The 17,500-nt window shown below is 35.0% G+C and overlaps 1 protein-coding gene and 1 pseudogene across 1 annotated transcript in view; one reads left to right on the top strand and one right to left on the bottom strand.

Annotated features, from left to right (window-relative positions):
* Window positions 1–9,735, top strand: part of LOC135214736 (actin-related protein 8-like) — a 19,675-nt pseudogene extending 9,940 nt beyond the window's left edge.
* The window catches only part of LOC135214735 (actin-related protein 8-like), a gene marked incomplete in the record, with an annotated part of 206,757 nt that overhangs the window by 78,242 nt on the left and 111,015 nt on the right, over window positions 1–17,500 (bottom strand).

Below are 17,500 nucleotides of genomic sequence, written 5' to 3'. Positions count from 1 at the left end.
GCATTGATACATGGATGGTAACCATAATGTTGTGTCCAGATTTCAAGATATTTTGTGTTATTTTCATGACTAAATACATTTTTTATGATAAAATGTGATTACTAATTTTTCAAATATTGATATTAAAGTAAACACAGCAAACCATCAATAATTTTTTTTTCAATGCATATTAAATATTAAGGTACTGTATAGAATAATTAACTTCCCAGTATTTCCCCAGTCACTGTTCAAAGAAAATGGGACTGCTTAATATTGTATGAGGGGAAATGGATGTACTTAACAATAAGGATCTCTTGAATAGCTTTCACACTTAGTTGTAAGCCATATATTTTTAAAGGTAATGCTTTAAGATGGCTTTGAAATTATAGTAAAGTATTTTAGAAAATAGTTTAAGGTATATTCTGTGTAGGATGATAGTTTAAGGTATGAGAGAAAATGGATGTACTTGAAAATAGTTTTTAAAAGTTTTCACACTAAGTTTTAAGCTGTACATTTTTATGGGTAATGTAACATGACTTTGATATGCTATTTATATGCTATGAAAGTGTTTTAGATGATAGTTTAAGGTATATTCTGTATAGGATGATAGTTTAAGGAACGTATACATTTGGCCAAAGCGTTTGAACTATTAAAATAAGAAGTTTTAAACATTTTCAAAGAGGTGTCTGGTTTTTAACTATTTAAGTAGCCAGTTATAAGTATTTTTAGGGGTGGGATGTCAAGTATTCATGGATTTTAACTATCCACAGTGTTTTGTGGTCCCTATCCCCCACAATACCAAGGTTGTCTGTATATATGTGTGTGTGCTTGCATGTATAAATGCATGTAGTGCTTACATATTAAAGTCTGTCCTATACATTTTTTTTTATTTTGTCATGTATACATAAGAATATTTTATTGTGTTAAGTTGCTCTGCAATTTCATGATCTCAGCTTGTTATCTGTGAATGTGTATGATTATGAATAATAACAACAACAATAACAATAGTAATAATAATAATAATAATAATAATAATAATAATAATAATAATAATAATAATGTGACATAAGGGTTCTTGTGTAGCTATTTATGTAGTTTGTTTTGTACGTATCTTTTTTTATTCACAGCGGAGAGGGGGCAGAGAAGCAGCAGAAGCCATGGAAGCAGGGGGTGGTGATGGGGGTGATGGAGGAGAGGAAGATATTGTTGTAGATGATCAGCCAATGGTCCCTCAATCTACGCGCACTGACTCTCTCGCTTTTAATTCCGTAGAAAAGAAAAACTCTTTTCATTGGAACAAGCAATTCTGGCTAGCATAGACAGATGTCGTAAGTCTTAGATGTTCACTGTTGTGTTGAAATAATTAAGAAAAAAGTTCCTTTGTTGTGCTAGTTAGAAATACTTATTATTATTTTTTGACGTACAATAACTGTAGTTATCATAATTTATATCGTTTAGTGACTTACTGTTCTAGTTTCTAATTTCCTAGGTAGTAACATATCAAGAAAATTTCCATGAAACACTGCAGAGAAATCCATTCATCATTCCTCATTAAATCATACAAGACATTGAATTACTTTAGTATGTTAGCATAGTCATGTTTCATCATTTAAAAATTCTGAGTTGGAATATTAGTAGACACTGCAAAAAAGATTTAGTAAGGTATACAGTATTTAAGAAAATAGCCTTCAACATTTTTATGAAAATAAATCTACAAAATTTTCTAAAAGTAATTTCAGAAACTGTTATACAAATGACAGAAATTATGTGAGTTAGAATCATATTATGGAATAATATCCAAAGATTACTTTGTGTTATTTTTATTGTTATTGTAATAGCTTAACCAGATCAAAACACCATAGTCAAAATTTTAACAAGAGAAACTAAATGAACTATAACCTGAAAAAGTCTCGAAAAGACACTACAGTACAGTATATTGACAGAAGTTTACACGTAAAAGCATATGTACAGTAAATTCCTTATACACTTCTAAAGGGAAATTGTACAGGACATATTCATGGTATGGAACACCTGTTGCAATGATATATATTGCTTTTCTATTACTATAGAAGAAACATTCACCAACTCTGCTGGAACTACCCAAAAGGGTTTGCTTCCATTCAAAAAGAATTTTACATTGGAGTCATTTTATTTTACTTTCAAACTGGTCCCACTCATCGGGTCCCTGAATATTTTTCACATGATCCAGCCTCCAAGTAGAGTAAAACATTTGGATCACAGCTTTGGACACTGATCCCATAAGATACTCCACATTTTCATTGTGTCCAATTAAGCATATAATTGAAATACATTATATGTAAGAAGATCGTTTGTACCAACTCTAAAGAAATTTTATATACCAAGTGTTGATGCTAGTTATGATAATAATGATACAGTAATACAAAAGGAATTTACTAGCACTGATATTATGCTAATCAAGTTAATTATAACAACTTCCTTGATATAGTCCCAAATCTTATTACTTTTTCATCAGAAACTTTGCATATTATGAGGCAAAACTCCACTATTACCAGTGATTCAGAGTCCCTTCTACAACTTTTGCTTGTATAATTTTTCATTGCTAGTATATATTTTTTACAATAGTATTTATGTACAGCATATTTCAGTTCAATCTCAGCATGAGGCAGATTATCTTATCATCTAACCATTTATGCTTATTTCACCATAGTAAGCCATCAAGAATCTTTAGTTCATTACTTATGTTATCAAAAATTTGAAATATTTTCATATGATATTTCAGCAACTGATGAAATGAAGCGTAAAATGTACAGTAGCATCCTTATAGTTGGTGGTGGAGCCAAATTCAAAAGCTTAGGAAAATGGCTACAGAACAGACTTGCCCTTCAGATTCCTGTTGCATACAGGCCAGGTAAGAAATTCAGTCATTTTACCAGGTTTTATTTTTTTGTGATAACAGTTTTAATTTGGCATTGGCTAAATGAAAGTTTAGTAAATTTAAATCTTTTGGAATAAAGGGAGAATCTTTTGGTTCATAATGTATTCAAATACTGTCTTTCTAGACCTTATTACTTTTGCACCATAAGAATAGCCAGTAAAGAATTCACCTGGATGATGACCTGGGTCTTTGAATGAAATTGATAATTAAGAATTGCAAGAAACCCAATAATGTATGTACAAAATATGTCACATTTCTTTTTGAAATGTATAAAAAAAGCTCATATAAATTTGGCAGTGATCCTTCACTGAAGTAAAATCCACCTTCCAAGTTTGAAGGTTCAGTGAAAGACATGCAGGCATCCTCTTGTGTGTTGGGATTTCTTGAAAACTCTTTACTATTAGGTGTTTTTTACTTGTGTCTTTCCTATTCAGCTGATTACGTATATGCAACTCAAAGTTTCCCTTATAATGAAGTCAACCTGTGTTTTCATCATACGATCTTTGCTCCGATAATACCTGTTCTTTGGTTGTTGATAGTGATCTATGCTAGTTTGCTTGACTGCATTTGATGTTTGCCTTCTACTTTATCTCACCTATTTCTTTATAGATTTGTCATATATTAGTGATAAAAAACTCTATGGTAGTAGTGGCCTGTGGCTTCAAAATGTGTGATTAAAATACTTGATAAGAGATAAAGATAAGATTTTATTTAACACTTGCTTACAGTGATTTCCACTTGCCCACTTGTAACTCGATTTGGTTTGACACTAGTTGATAGGCAGCCTTTTTCTTAGAATGGCCCTTTGCTTCCAGCTAACACAGCTAACTGAAATACAGTTATAGTCTTTTGGATGACAATTTGATTAAAGGACATTTTGTTCAAAGAAAAATCTGCTCTGTCAATGGATGTTTGTTGGTTAAGCACAGAAAAGTTGACCAGCTAGGACATACATGGGATCACATGTGTGTACAGTTCCCAGTTGAAACAAAGCGAAGAGTTCAGTCTATGGTGTGGGTCTTGCTCAGTGCATATCTCTGGTAAATTCTGCCTGTAATTGTGATGCCAGCAGAGATGAGTTTGTTATTGTCTCTGAAAAAGTTCATAGGTGTGGAGGTCAGTGGTGATAATTTGAATGAGTTGATGGAGGAGTACAATGCAAAGCTCACTACAAAAGAACTTCACATCCTTCAGAAAGAGCAGCAACAGACAATAGCTGGAGAATTGTTTTAAGAGCAGAAAGGGTAAGGTAGGAAATGTGTCAAAAATAGAAGGGCCTACAGTACATAGTTTCCTTGAAAAATCCACTTTGACAAAGCTGTAAAAAACTATATTAAACTTACAACTGAATGACAGCACTGTCTCTCACTTTAGGAACATTTAACAATGCTGGAAAAAACAAACATCATTGAATAGATTTTCAGTGAGAAAGATACATAGCAAGTCTCAAGAAGAAAACAGTAGTAAGAAACAGAAAAGAGAAACAACCACAAAAGCACAATTGCCTGCTGTTATAATGGAAGGTGGGGACTCCCCTTCCAGACAGTAACATTTCTCCTCTTCCCCATTCCTCACCACCATCTACATAGGCCATCAGCTTTCCCAGTTACTGGTTACGTGTTGAATTTTTTTAGGTTCTTATGTATAATTTCTGTTTGCTAGGCCCATTAAATTCGAGTTAAAATGCTGTTATTGTATTTATGGAAGTCTGTAAGGGATTAATCCAATTCCCATTATTTCTTTTAAGAAAAATTTGCTTGGTTTAAGGATAGTTCAGCTAATGGACAGCCTTCTAGAATGAATTAAGTTCATTAACTGAAGTATCACTACAGAATTCTATTTTCTGCTTTAGACAACCAGGAGGATGTCAGGATTGCCTTTTGCCTTATGTCTGTCTGCTGCTTTCTTTCCTCTTCACATTAACCGTTATATTTAGTTGCTCCAATTCTCAGTGTTCCATATATTTATTTTTTTACCACAAGTAGATATTATGTAATCCTGGTCAACTCAGGCTGTTGGAAAATATCTAGAGTAAACAGATTACATGAAACTAACAAGAAAATTTGAAATAATTTTTCTTTTAACTTCAATAGAATTTTACCAATGTCTTAATAAATGAAATTTTCTTCAAACTAAATTAAGTTATACGTACTAATAAAGTTTCTCAAATGTAAAAGAAAATAAGTTTATCTGTGTATTGAAACTACAATAGAAAACAGTGCTACGGGAACTATACAAAAAAAAAGTTGTGACCCTGTAAATTTTTCTTTAGCAACACACCCCAGCTTAAGAAGTTATCTCATATTTTCTTTAATTTAGCTGTTTGAGGTAATTTTGTGCCAACCTTGAGCATTCCTGGAATGCTCTCTACTTGAAACTTGTAGCTCTGGATTGCTATGGCTCACTACATGATCCTCTGACTGTAAGTCTTGCAATGTTGAATGCATACAAGTGGCTTGCGGTCTGTCTGTATCACGAAATCAGACCCAAACAAGGACAAATGGAATCTATCTACTACAGATATTATTGCTAGGCACTCCTATTTGATAGCATAGTAGATGTGGTTGTTTCCTGCATGCATAAGCAATTAGAAATATGCCATCTGCAGACTCTCTAAGTATGTAGTATGCTTCCTAGTCCTTCATTTCATGCATATATCCTCACAATGAAAGTCCTATTGAAGTCTAATAATCTTAGCATTGTTGCATTTCCGGCCTCACCAAATAGTCAGTCGTGCTTCCCTCAATCTCTGGAATAGGTCCCTTAGTCCCTCAGACTCTTATTACCTTGATGATGTACAAGTTAACACATCAACAAAATGGTCAGTTTTCTAGGTTCCAACCAGCATCCTCCTCATCGCTCTGTTGAAAGTCACTGCTGAGTTTATTAATCTAAATGGCATCCTCTTGAACTAATATCATCCACTTCACATGGTCAACTTTGTCTTCTTTAATGCTTTTTCCAATGGGATCTGTCAATCTCTCATGCTCAAGACCATCTTAATGAAAAATTTTGCTTTTCAAAGTTTTACCATCTTAGCCTCAAGATCACCCATGGGTTTATTATCAAACTTGGTTATGACATGAGGTCGTTAATAATCCTTGTAGAACCTCATTTGATCTATTCTACTTCTTCAGTATCACTATTGGTAAAACATTATGCAGACAATCTTTTAAACGATTCCCATCTTGAGCATCGGCATCATCATCCCCATGGGTCAGTTCCCAAAGTAGGATATTTTAAGATACATCTTTGGTCTAACTAAGTGCTCCATCATTACTTCAATTATGTTTTTTCCAAGTGAAGTCCTTCCTTGATTACTAATTAAAATGTCTTGGCATTCCTCAAGCAACTCCAATACCTACCTCTTCTGGTGCATGCTTAAGTTGCCACTAACATTGACACCTCAAGACATCTGTTGTCCCTTCAGCAGTCAAAATTCCAACCAGCCTCATCCAGGATTACTTGGTCCTTGTCAGCTTCTCCCTTTGATAACAGCTGCTACTGCTTCATTCAATTCCTTCTTGTTGTAGTCAGTCAGGCTGTTCACATATTGTTCAATCCACTCTTGTTGCAGCCAGTTAGGCTGTTCACATAAAGAGTCTCCAATTTTTTGCTGATATCAACCTTTTAGTTCATACAGGTAACCACCACCTAGACTTTGCAAGGTCTTCTCCACTGAAACATCCGCATGTTTGCCGCCATTGGTATTAACATTGACACTTTGTGTCCCACCTTTAACCACCAGTCTTGAGTCCTCTACTTGTAGTGATGCTTCTGGCACCTCTACCACAGTACTATTCTTTTTACATTTTAAAACATTTTCATATGGTTATTAATTTATTTTTTCTTTTTTAATAAGTGGGATCTCTTCTTTCTGTATTTCCCGTTACTTCCTCTTAATTTTTCCTAATGAGCACCATATTCTATGGAAGCTTGAATTTCAAGTCAGTGGCCTCTGTGGGCTGTTCCATATGAACAGGTTTCATCTACTGAATAAAATAATAATAATTATTATATGGACCCTCTACTCTGGAACATCTTCAGCACAGATTTTCTGGTACAGTTTTGATCCTTTTTCACAAACCCTTATTGCATCTTGGGTTATATGGGGTTGTAAATAATTGGTGCTCAGCAGATGGTTCACTTCCCTCATCATCTCAGAAGTAAACTGGGTACACACTTTGGTCGCAGCATTTCCTTGGTGAATCTTTCCCTGCTGAAAACCTCAAGTAATGCCTCAGCTCAGCTACTCACTCAGTTTTTATTTTAGGGTGTGCCTCTAGGTACCTTGTAGCAAAGTCTAGTGTCATCAAGGGTAATAGGGTCCAATCAGGTCCACAGCTAAACTCTGTTGAACAGCTCTTCCATCAATCAGTAGCATCTTCCCTAGTGGTATTTTACTGGAGGACCAGATTTTTAGGCCTCCAAGCATTTATCCAGTAATTGGTAAAAAAAAACATGCATGATAGCTCCAGCTCACTGATGGTGTCTACTCTTGAAATCAGAGCAGCACTCAAGCAGACTTTACATCCTGTGGCAGCATAGATCTTAGTGAGGGCAGAGGCAGACAAGATTGGCATAGTGCAAAGCTCATCCTGGAAGACACACCATGATAGCCAACAATGATTAAGGGAGATAAAATTTTGTTGTTAGAGTGGTCTGAATTTTGAGATCAGCAAGGTTTTTTGTCACATGTGGGTCACTCTGTTGGTAGATTTGTTAGTGACATGCCTGGACCCAACTGCCAAGAGGATAGATGTAGGTTGACCTTGATGTCCATGCCTTTCTCTGTATGACTTAATTAAGCAGTTACATGGATATCTCCATGCCTTTGATAACATGAGATTTTAATAACTCCCTTTGATCAGAATAGGTGTGGTTTACTGATTTTCTACCCATGGTGTTGAACAGTCCCAGGAAACTCCTAACCTGGAAGAACCTCTGTAACCAACCACACTGTTGCTTATTCCTCGACAATTTAGACATCTTTTGTATTCTTACACATAAGTTATCTAGCAAGGCATCAATTAGCGACCTCTACCAGGCCAAGAACATATTCTGTAGTTGATGCAGTGGAAGGGGTGTCAAGATAATTGACTTTAATACACCCTTAATTTCCATCAAGAGGTAGAGTTTGGTTATCCGTGTTTATGTTGTTTGCTCTTGACTTTGTAAAAGCAGTGACTATGCCACATTTCTGCCATTTCTTCTGTTTTGTGTCACCAGTAGTGAAGAGGCCTGTATGTTATTTTAGATAATGGCTATAAAGCTTTACCTGGATGACCAAATACTGCTTCCATCCTTGAGCAAAAGGAAAAACAAGTTTCAAAGAACACATTGTGTTTTATACAAGAAAGTGAAGATTTTGGTTTAGACTTACTGTGCTTAAGGATCCACAGTCTGTATGGTTTACTGCCTTTTGTTTGATACAGTGGTGAGCCTGGGATATTAGGGACAAATGTAGGCATGTATAAGATTGTCCATTTTCCATTTTCATTTCTTCTTTTCACCTATCATAAAGTAACTCAACACATTTTCCATCCCTCTACAATGTTGGCAGAACATTTCATATTATAAATGGATAGTTTTATCAACCTAAATTAATTTCCTATCTTTCCAAACTTACAGGAACCTGCTTTACCCATAGTCTTTTAAACATTTAGCATCTGGGAATGGTTAAAAGCATATGTTTTTTTGATTAAGTAATGATCATCATAATTATCAAGTTATTTTTTGCATCAGGCACCTTTCCACCTAAATAGATATATGCTTCAAAGAAGCAGTGCTTAGTACAATATGTAAATTTATAATCTTTAAACATTTGACATTGTGGATACAAAAAATTACTTCCTGAGAAGGTTCTTAATCCCACCCACCCAGTTGGGCACAACTGGTTCTTTCAGAACAAAACTTAAGTCTGAAACTAGTCAAGGAGACAGTAGGTTTTGTTCCATACTTGTTAGGAATCCTTCCCAATCCCTCCCCTTTAGTATAGCCATTTAAAATGTTTAGTTCAATTTGTAAAAAGAAACAAACCAAACTTGCTCAGCCTTTTTGTGTATACATATAGATTTTGAAAATTTAAAACTGTTTGTTAGCATGCTTACCATGATTGAAAAGTATGACCAAGTTTTCTTATGTGGAACTTCAAATTTCGCAGAGCAAATTGAGATTATCACTCGAGCAAAGGATATGGATCCAAGTATGACAGCATGGAAAGGAGCAGCTCTTATGACTTGCTTAGAAGGCAGTAGCGAATTATGGATACAGCAAGCTGAATGGAACAAGTATGGGGTTAAAGTTTTAAGAGAAAAGTGTCCTTTTATATGGTAATGCTACACTCTTTTGAAGTTAACTTTGAATTTATATTATTTCTATTCTTGTATGTCATATTTTCTAAGAATTATTTAATTTTAGTTAACACATACAGTATCTTAAAATTTGTTATTTACAAGCTTTGAAAGGTGGTTCATGTTACTTTAATTAACAATAACTAGATGTAGAGTGATCTTGTCAAGTAGTATTCTCATAATAAAAATATAATTTAGGTGAGATACTCTGGGGCTATTTGTCCATTTAGTTACTAAGAAGTAACATGAAGTGCAAGAATTTTATTTCTTAAGTTTCTGATGGCTGTGGTACTATTTTCAAAAAGATAACATTCATAGCATATATGTATAGAATTTATTTTTGGGATCTGATTTCATTGAAAATATGGTACAGTTCTGTTCACCGACTGATTCATGTGAAGGGTATAAATATCTGGTAACCAGACTTAATGTATTAAATAGGTTTTTAAGTCTAGAAATACTGTACTGTAATTTATCTTTGTTTAACAAAATAAAATTTTTTGTTACTGAGCCTATTATTAACCCCTCAGTTATACAGATTTTTCAGCACATTGAATATAAAGATATAATTTTCATATTCCCCCTCAAAATGTGTTCTATGGATTGCATTAAAACGTAGCCTATGGAAGCATTCCTTGCAATCCAGGTACATACTGACCTAATCTTGTCTTACATAACTTAGCATGCTTGTAATTTAGACAGTGATTTGTTAATTAAAAGTTAAGAATAATATATAGAGAGAAGATGGATGAATGACAGGAGTAAGTAATATAAAATATAAAATTCAAGATAGTATGTATATGGTCACTGAGTCGGCTGGACATAGTAATAGGTGGGAAGTTGCAGTTAGAGGCATAGTGATGAGGAGAAAATTTTTTATTTATGACAAGAGAAGAGTAAAGACAGAGAATGACAGAGAATAGATAAAATAGGGAAGGAATGGTAATTCAAGGGGGAATCTTGTGAAAAGAACAGTAGATGCAAATGGAGACTGAAGAGAATTCCTTCTTGCAGCAATGGAATGAGTAGTATCTTCAAAAGCAGTCAAATGTAGAGAACAGAGAGGATGTACTTGTAGGTCTGGGGAACAGTATAGTAAATATGAGAATGTTAACTGTTATGAAATCAAATAGGTTCCTCTTCTAATTAGTGAATAGGAGAGAGAGGACATGAAAGGATAATTTTACTGAGTAGAGTATTCACTCATTATTTAACTCCCATTTTTCTGTTTGGGCATTTAACTGAATCAGATCACTATTACTACTTTTTCCCATTAATTTTTTACTCTTATTACATTCATTCATCCCAATGGTTTTTTTTACTCATTCTCTGCTATAAATAATGGTAACATATATAAATTACCATACTCTTTGTCAAACCTGTTTACTGTATGTACGGGTGTGCATGTGGGTTTTTGTATACAAAACGACCCTGTATGTGGGTTTCTGTATACAAAACGATTGCCTTACTGGGAATATAATGATGTACATACTATGGCAAATGTAATATAGTATACATATAGTCCTTGATAGTTAAAGTAAATGTCAGCTTAATGAATACAGACTAATATTCATAATGAACTGTACTTTTTATTTTTATTTTAGTGAACTGTCTGTGCTTTCAAATAAAATGTTTGAAGAGTAACTTTGTGTTATGATGTACTTATAGGTAATTAAAACCTGTACATATGCACTGTTCTTGTATTCCCCATCAACAAAGTAGGGTGGGCAATATTTTTCAGTATTTTCCTCTGTCTAACTTTCTTGCATCTTGTCATTGCAACTGTTCATACATGGGTTAAGGCCTTTTGGTCAACTGTGGTATGAAGATAGAGTCATGTATAGATATGTTAAAAGGGAGATTGTCTTCTCTGTCTCATTATTTGTGAGTCTGTCACTCTAAATTTGTTTTGGTGATTCATCCTACAAGGTTGAAGAGATTCATTCAAACCTTGTAGACTATCAAGCATAGATGAGCATGGAAGATCATTCATCTGTCTGAATGTCTGTGTTTTTCACGCTAACCTTGTCAGTGCAGTCAAAATTGGAATTTATGTAGATAATTGTGCACAGTTCATGTTGAAAGGAAATCATTACCAGTCTGGTTGTCTTTCTGTTAGTGTGTCTGTCACACTTGCCTTTTTGCAACTCCTTCACATAGAGGATTGGTCAGTCAAACATGATACAATGGTAGATTATCATGTGTAGATGTGCATCAAAAGGGGGTCAATCATCTATCTGTCCATCATCTTGGCTCACACACTGACTTATCATGGCAAGGATAGGCTCTCATACATAGATGTTCATAAAGTTAAGATTTTAATAGTTCAAACATGAAAGACCCTTCAAAAATGCTTATAACTGCCTATTTCAATAGTTGAAACATCAAATATACCCTAAACTATAATCCTAAAACAATTTAACGTAATTTCATAGTTATCTTACAATGTTATCCTTAAAAATATGTGTGGTTTACAACTGTGTAAAAACTAATTAAGTTCCCCAAACTATATTCAGTCACGTTCATTTTCTTTATTACAATATTATTCATGCCATCCTATTTTCTTTTACAAGAGAAACATTGGTAATTCATAAGAGAGAGAGGGAGAGACAAAAATACATATACTACATATTAAAAATGATTAGTATATCATATGGTTACTCACCAGTGATCGGTGTTGATTGAAGAGGAGGATGATGAATTAGTTGTGCAGTCTGATAAATGTGTGATGATATGACTGCACAGCAAAACAGAGGGGTTGCATCTCCTCTGAGGGTGCCTCTTCCCCTCCTTCAGGAGGCACTTCAGTCACTTCATCGGACTTCCCTCAGAGTTTCAAGGAGGGAACAGCTATCATGGGCCATGTACTTTCGTTCATGCTGAAAGGCGAGTTATTTATAGGGCTCCATGGCAGCATCAATGGCATTTGAAACATTTATGGAGTCTTGCTTAATAGGATCCCATGTTTCTATTGTTACGATGTCCACATCATGAACTACCACAGCGCATATTTAAAAACAGGTTTAATTATGAGGAGGAGAATTACACACAAAACAACACTTCAAAGCACTTTTATTATGCTTAAATAACAAACACTTGCAGATACGACCGGTATCTAAGAGCTCAGGTAATATTCATGGAAAAATAATTAATAAATATAATAAAACAAACTTAGCTGACGTTCAAACAAGCAGTTCAGAGGTCTCCGAGTGAATAGGGAGTATTCGAAAAACAATTTCTTGAGTGAGAGGTTCTTCTTCAGCCACCGATACGAAGATACGCTTGGAAATCACAATCCAGGAATGAAGCCCCACACCTGAAATTCCCACATCTAAACAGGCCACACCAACGTAACTCGAGAGGGCCAACGCTGCTTCATACAGCCACAACCATAATATGGAAAACGGAATTGATTGCTCCAACAACTCAACACCGGCCCGGATCCAACAATGTATCTTCTAAACGTATCAGTGACCTTCCTTTGAAGGACAGGACACCTTCTCACTGCCGACATAGCTCTCGTTGCTGTGACGTGACCTCCGAAACCTTTCGTTCCTGATCGATAAATGGGGAACAAGTAGTTAACTGGCATTTGGACAATTGTCTAAACAATCTCTTTCCCGAACTATTCAAAACAGAATTACTTATTTATATTACACTATCAACTTCTCCAGCTCCCTGCCTTTCCTAAGAATTTGGGACAGACCTTTAAATTGTTCCAAACCCACTGCCAACACGGGGTCAGAGAGTAAATAAATGATGGTGGCGACATTTTCCTCCTTCTCGATCAAGTAGCAACACTCTCGGGCATGCCTCGATGGTCAGTTACTTCAGCATATTACTTAGCAATAAACTTCTGCCCTCTCTTCATGCGCCATAACCTTCCTCTGATGTTTAGGCTCTTCCCATAAACTGTAGAAGAAGCAGGGCATTTATGAGGCATCTTATGCTTGTACAATCCATGAAGATATGCTCTGTACACATGTACCTATGCACAATTTGGAATGCAATGCAATCACTACACACACAACTGTGGTGATGCTAGAAAGCAAAGTGTGATGTTGGGTCATCTTAGCATCCTCTGATTTGCATGTTGTGTACTGTGCAACTGCATATTTTATTGATATATTTCTGTTGTAGGATGATTTTGAAAGGATATTACATTAGTAAAGTGCTTTAGGATGATAGTAGAGCACATCTAAAATACGTGGGTAGTTTGCAGAGTGACATAACTACTGTAATTTGCGGTAGGTTTGTTTATGTGTCATTGATCTATTTTCATGTCATTTCCATGAGTAAATACATTTTTTACAAGAAAATTTTTGTTTACTGTACTGTACTAATTTTCAAGTCCTTTTCAGTGCTGTAATATTAATGTAAAAAACCAAAACACCAAAATACAGTAATTGATCAAACTGTTTTTTTTTTTTATGTTCTCCCCAAGTGAAACAAACAGTTTGCATTACAATGCATCTCTATCTCTCGGTTCACTGTGTTTGCTTCTGTGTTGTATGCCCTATTGTTTTGCATTGTGCAGTACATTTGTTCCCATACAATCCAGTATGTACATTTCAGATCTTGTAAGATTGCTCCAAAACGCCCCTCTCCTCCTAAGGCTTCTGAAAAAGCAGAGGGTAAGTATTTAGTATGTAATTAATCATTTATTGAGAAGTATTTTCAATGGACAAATACTGTATATATGTACAATACACTGTAATATGTATTTGTAGTATACAATGTATAATAAGTCATTACAATAATTACTAATCAATTAAATTAATTTATAGTTTCAGGTGGGCATCCAGAAGAAAGAGACGGAGATCAGGAAGGCTGTTGATTTGAGCTTCTTATGACGTGGACAAAAAGAAGGATGGAGTCTGCCTTGGCAGTATGGTTAAATGGCTACTGTAAGAATAACGTGCCCTCCACCACATCTTTATCTCCAAGAAGGCATGTCAACTTTACCACTAATTTTCGACTGGCAGTGAGACGGAGGCAATGACGTAGTACAGGAACCAGACTTCGTAGGCTCTGAAAAAAGCAGCCGAAGACAAAGAGGAGAGCTAAACAAGCAGGTCCATCGTCAGCTTCCTTAAGGTTTTCAGGCCAGCAAGGGTGGCTCCACCATTTCATTTAGCAGTTCCAACTTCACAGGGTTTCTCTGCATGCTGAAGCCTTAACATCGGCAGACATAGAAGCAGCAGCAAAAATCATCCTGATACCATCAAGAAAGTAATCACCGATAATGGCTACCATCAAGAACAGGTTGTTTCAACTTGATTACAATTTATATACTTTCTATTACATTTTTATCTGAATTCTCTTGTTTTTTACATTTTCAGTTGTCTTTAGCTTTATGTACTTTATTCATTTTAATCCTTTTCTGCATTCCACATGATCAATATAGACAAGACTGCCTCTTCTGGAAGAAGATGTCTTCACAAATGTGCATCATGAAGACAAAGCAGAGCCCCTGGCTTCAAGGTACAGAAGGATAGTGTTACCCTCATGGTGTGGCAATGCAGCTGGCTTCATACTGGAACCAGGACTCATTTACACTCTGCAAGCCCTAGACCCCTCAAGAATAAGAACAAGCACATGCTGCCAGTGTTTTGGATGCATCATTCCCCCAAAAAAAAAAAAAGGCCTGGCTCGCCAAAGTCCTTACAGATCACTGGGGGGGGGTTCTATCAGAGCTTTATTCCTAAGTTAAGGAATACCTCAACGACTTGGGCATGGAGGCACTCTACACCCGTAACTCCCTCTTAACCACCTTGCAAAGGCAGTGGATGATGATAGCGATTTACGCTGAAGGCGTAATGGTGGAAATTCACGATTACCACATATCTGACCGGCTCATTCATTGAGGGATATGAAGGAGACCCTAAAATCCATGCTTGAAGAAGTTGTGGCGGAGGGTGTGCACAATTACAAGGGCTTTACTCCTCGAGAAATTTAACATTCTGCCATTACAAGGCAGTCGATTAGCCAAAGATCCTTGGTGTTAGAAGGATTCAAATGACCAGCAGCTGTGAATGAAGTTGGAAGGAACCCTAATTGATGCCCCCACCTCTAACTCCCTGACGTACTAAGATTTAGAAGAGTGATGAAGTCCTGCCTGGTGAAGACAAAGACCACGGCAGGTTCATGGGAGTGGGAGGGGGATGAGTTGTGCTTGGACTATCTGTGGCGAATTTTCTGAAGAACAATTCAAATAGGCAAAGGAGAAGATTTTGGCTTCAGGTATCCGTTATGTAAAGAATGCACCGTAAAGTTCAGCTTAATGCCTTGATGTGTTTACTGGGAGGCCCTCTCACAAACCTCTCAGCAGCATGAAGAAGCAGACGCAGCAGCTGCCTATCACCAGTTATTTTCTCGGCAGTGAAGAAGGTCTCTCCAAAACCTCTCAAAACCCTTGATGTGCAAGTGGAGACGGAGCACTTCCTAAAGACTGTGCAGCTAATTTATCATCATCATCTTCATTCAACATTGATCACTGGTGAGTACCCATTTGATTTACGTAATCTAAATATTAAATTTTTGAAGTTATATTATAAAGTATTTTATCATGATAGTTTAAGGTGTAAGCTAATATAATAGTAGATTTTTTAAAAAGTAAGGAAATACTTATATATATAATATATATATATATATATATATATATATATATATATATATATATATTATATATATATATATATATATATATATATATATATATATATATATATATATATATATATATATATTTAGGCATGGGGATCCGAGAGGGTCATGGCCACATTACATGGTTTCTTCATTAACTAGTGACATTTCGAGACAAAAGTCCCATCTTCAGGCTAAAAGCAAGAAATAAATATTACTTTAATACAAAACACATTTACAAAAGAAAAATAAAGTAAAATTGTTAGCAAGTAAAACATTTCTAAGTGAAATTACATAATTTTGCTCAGAAAAGTTTAATTGTTAATAATTTTACATTAATTTTCTTTTTCAATGTTTTGTATTACTAATGTAATATTTTTTTCTTGCTTCCTTGAAGGTGGGACTTTGTCATGAAAACATCACTAGCTAATCAACAAAATAATGTAATGCACCATGTCCTTCCTATCCCCATGCCTATTTCATGTAGGATTAGCCCCGCCGTGATGAGGAATAATATATATATATATATATATATATATATATATATATATATATATATATATATATTATATATATATATATATATATATATATATATATATATATATATATATATATATATATATATACACACATACACACAGTGTTCCCCCGTATTTGCGGGGGATGTGTACCAGACCACCCCATGAATAGTTAAAACCACCACCAAAAATGCTTATAACTGCCCATTTTGAAAGTTCAGATACCAAATGTATACTTTAAATAACATCCTACTTATAATATACCTAAAAAATGACTACGTATTACTGTATTAATCTTTGAGGTTATATTAGTATTAATATAATTTCAAAGTCATCATAAACATTTTACCATTAAAATATATACCTACAGCCACTGAGAGAGAGAGAGAGAGAGAGAGAAGAGAGAGAGAGAGAGAGGAGAGAGAGAGAGAGAGAGAGAGAGAGAGAGAGAGAGACCATTGAATGGCATGACCATCAAGAGTGAAATTATGAATTATTTCTGAGACAGAGAGAATAATAATGGAGAGAGAGAGAGAGAATAACTCATAGACTCTGACTCCTTCCTCTCCACCAATTCCGTATATCTTACTGTCCTTTAGTCCCCGCCCTTCTTCCTCCTTATCGCATATGAATTTTGAAATTAATTATATTATTATTATTATTATTATTATTATTATTATTAGTTATTATTATTATTATTATTATGCAAAAATATTAATAAACATATACACATGTACCATAGAAATTCTTCCTCATCTCAGTAAAGAGAGAGAGAGAGAAATTACATGATCTTGAGTGGGCAACATTCTCCCCCCCTGTCACATTACTTGATATATTTGACAGTTGTTGGACACCAGCCATCTCAGCTGGCTACCTGGAGTTCCAACGACGAGATACAGGGTAGAATGGATTTTCTTTCATTCTTAGTTCATTTTTTTTATTCGTAAACTAAAATCTTGCTAATTCACTTTAGTATTTTCTTTAATGATTGATATTATTGCTGTTTACATTAATATTGATATTTGAAAAATTAGTCAATCATTTATTTATCAATACAAAAAAACATACGTCTCCATAAGAGAGAG

Source organism: Macrobrachium nipponense, chromosome 46 (genome assembly GCF_015104395.2).
Source record: "Macrobrachium nipponense isolate FS-2020 chromosome 46, ASM1510439v2, whole genome shotgun sequence".
NCBI lineage: Eukaryota > Metazoa > Arthropoda > Malacostraca > Decapoda > Palaemonidae > Macrobrachium > Macrobrachium nipponense.
Note: the sequence above shows the minus strand (reverse complement) of the source record. Positions and strands in the feature narration are given on the sequence as shown.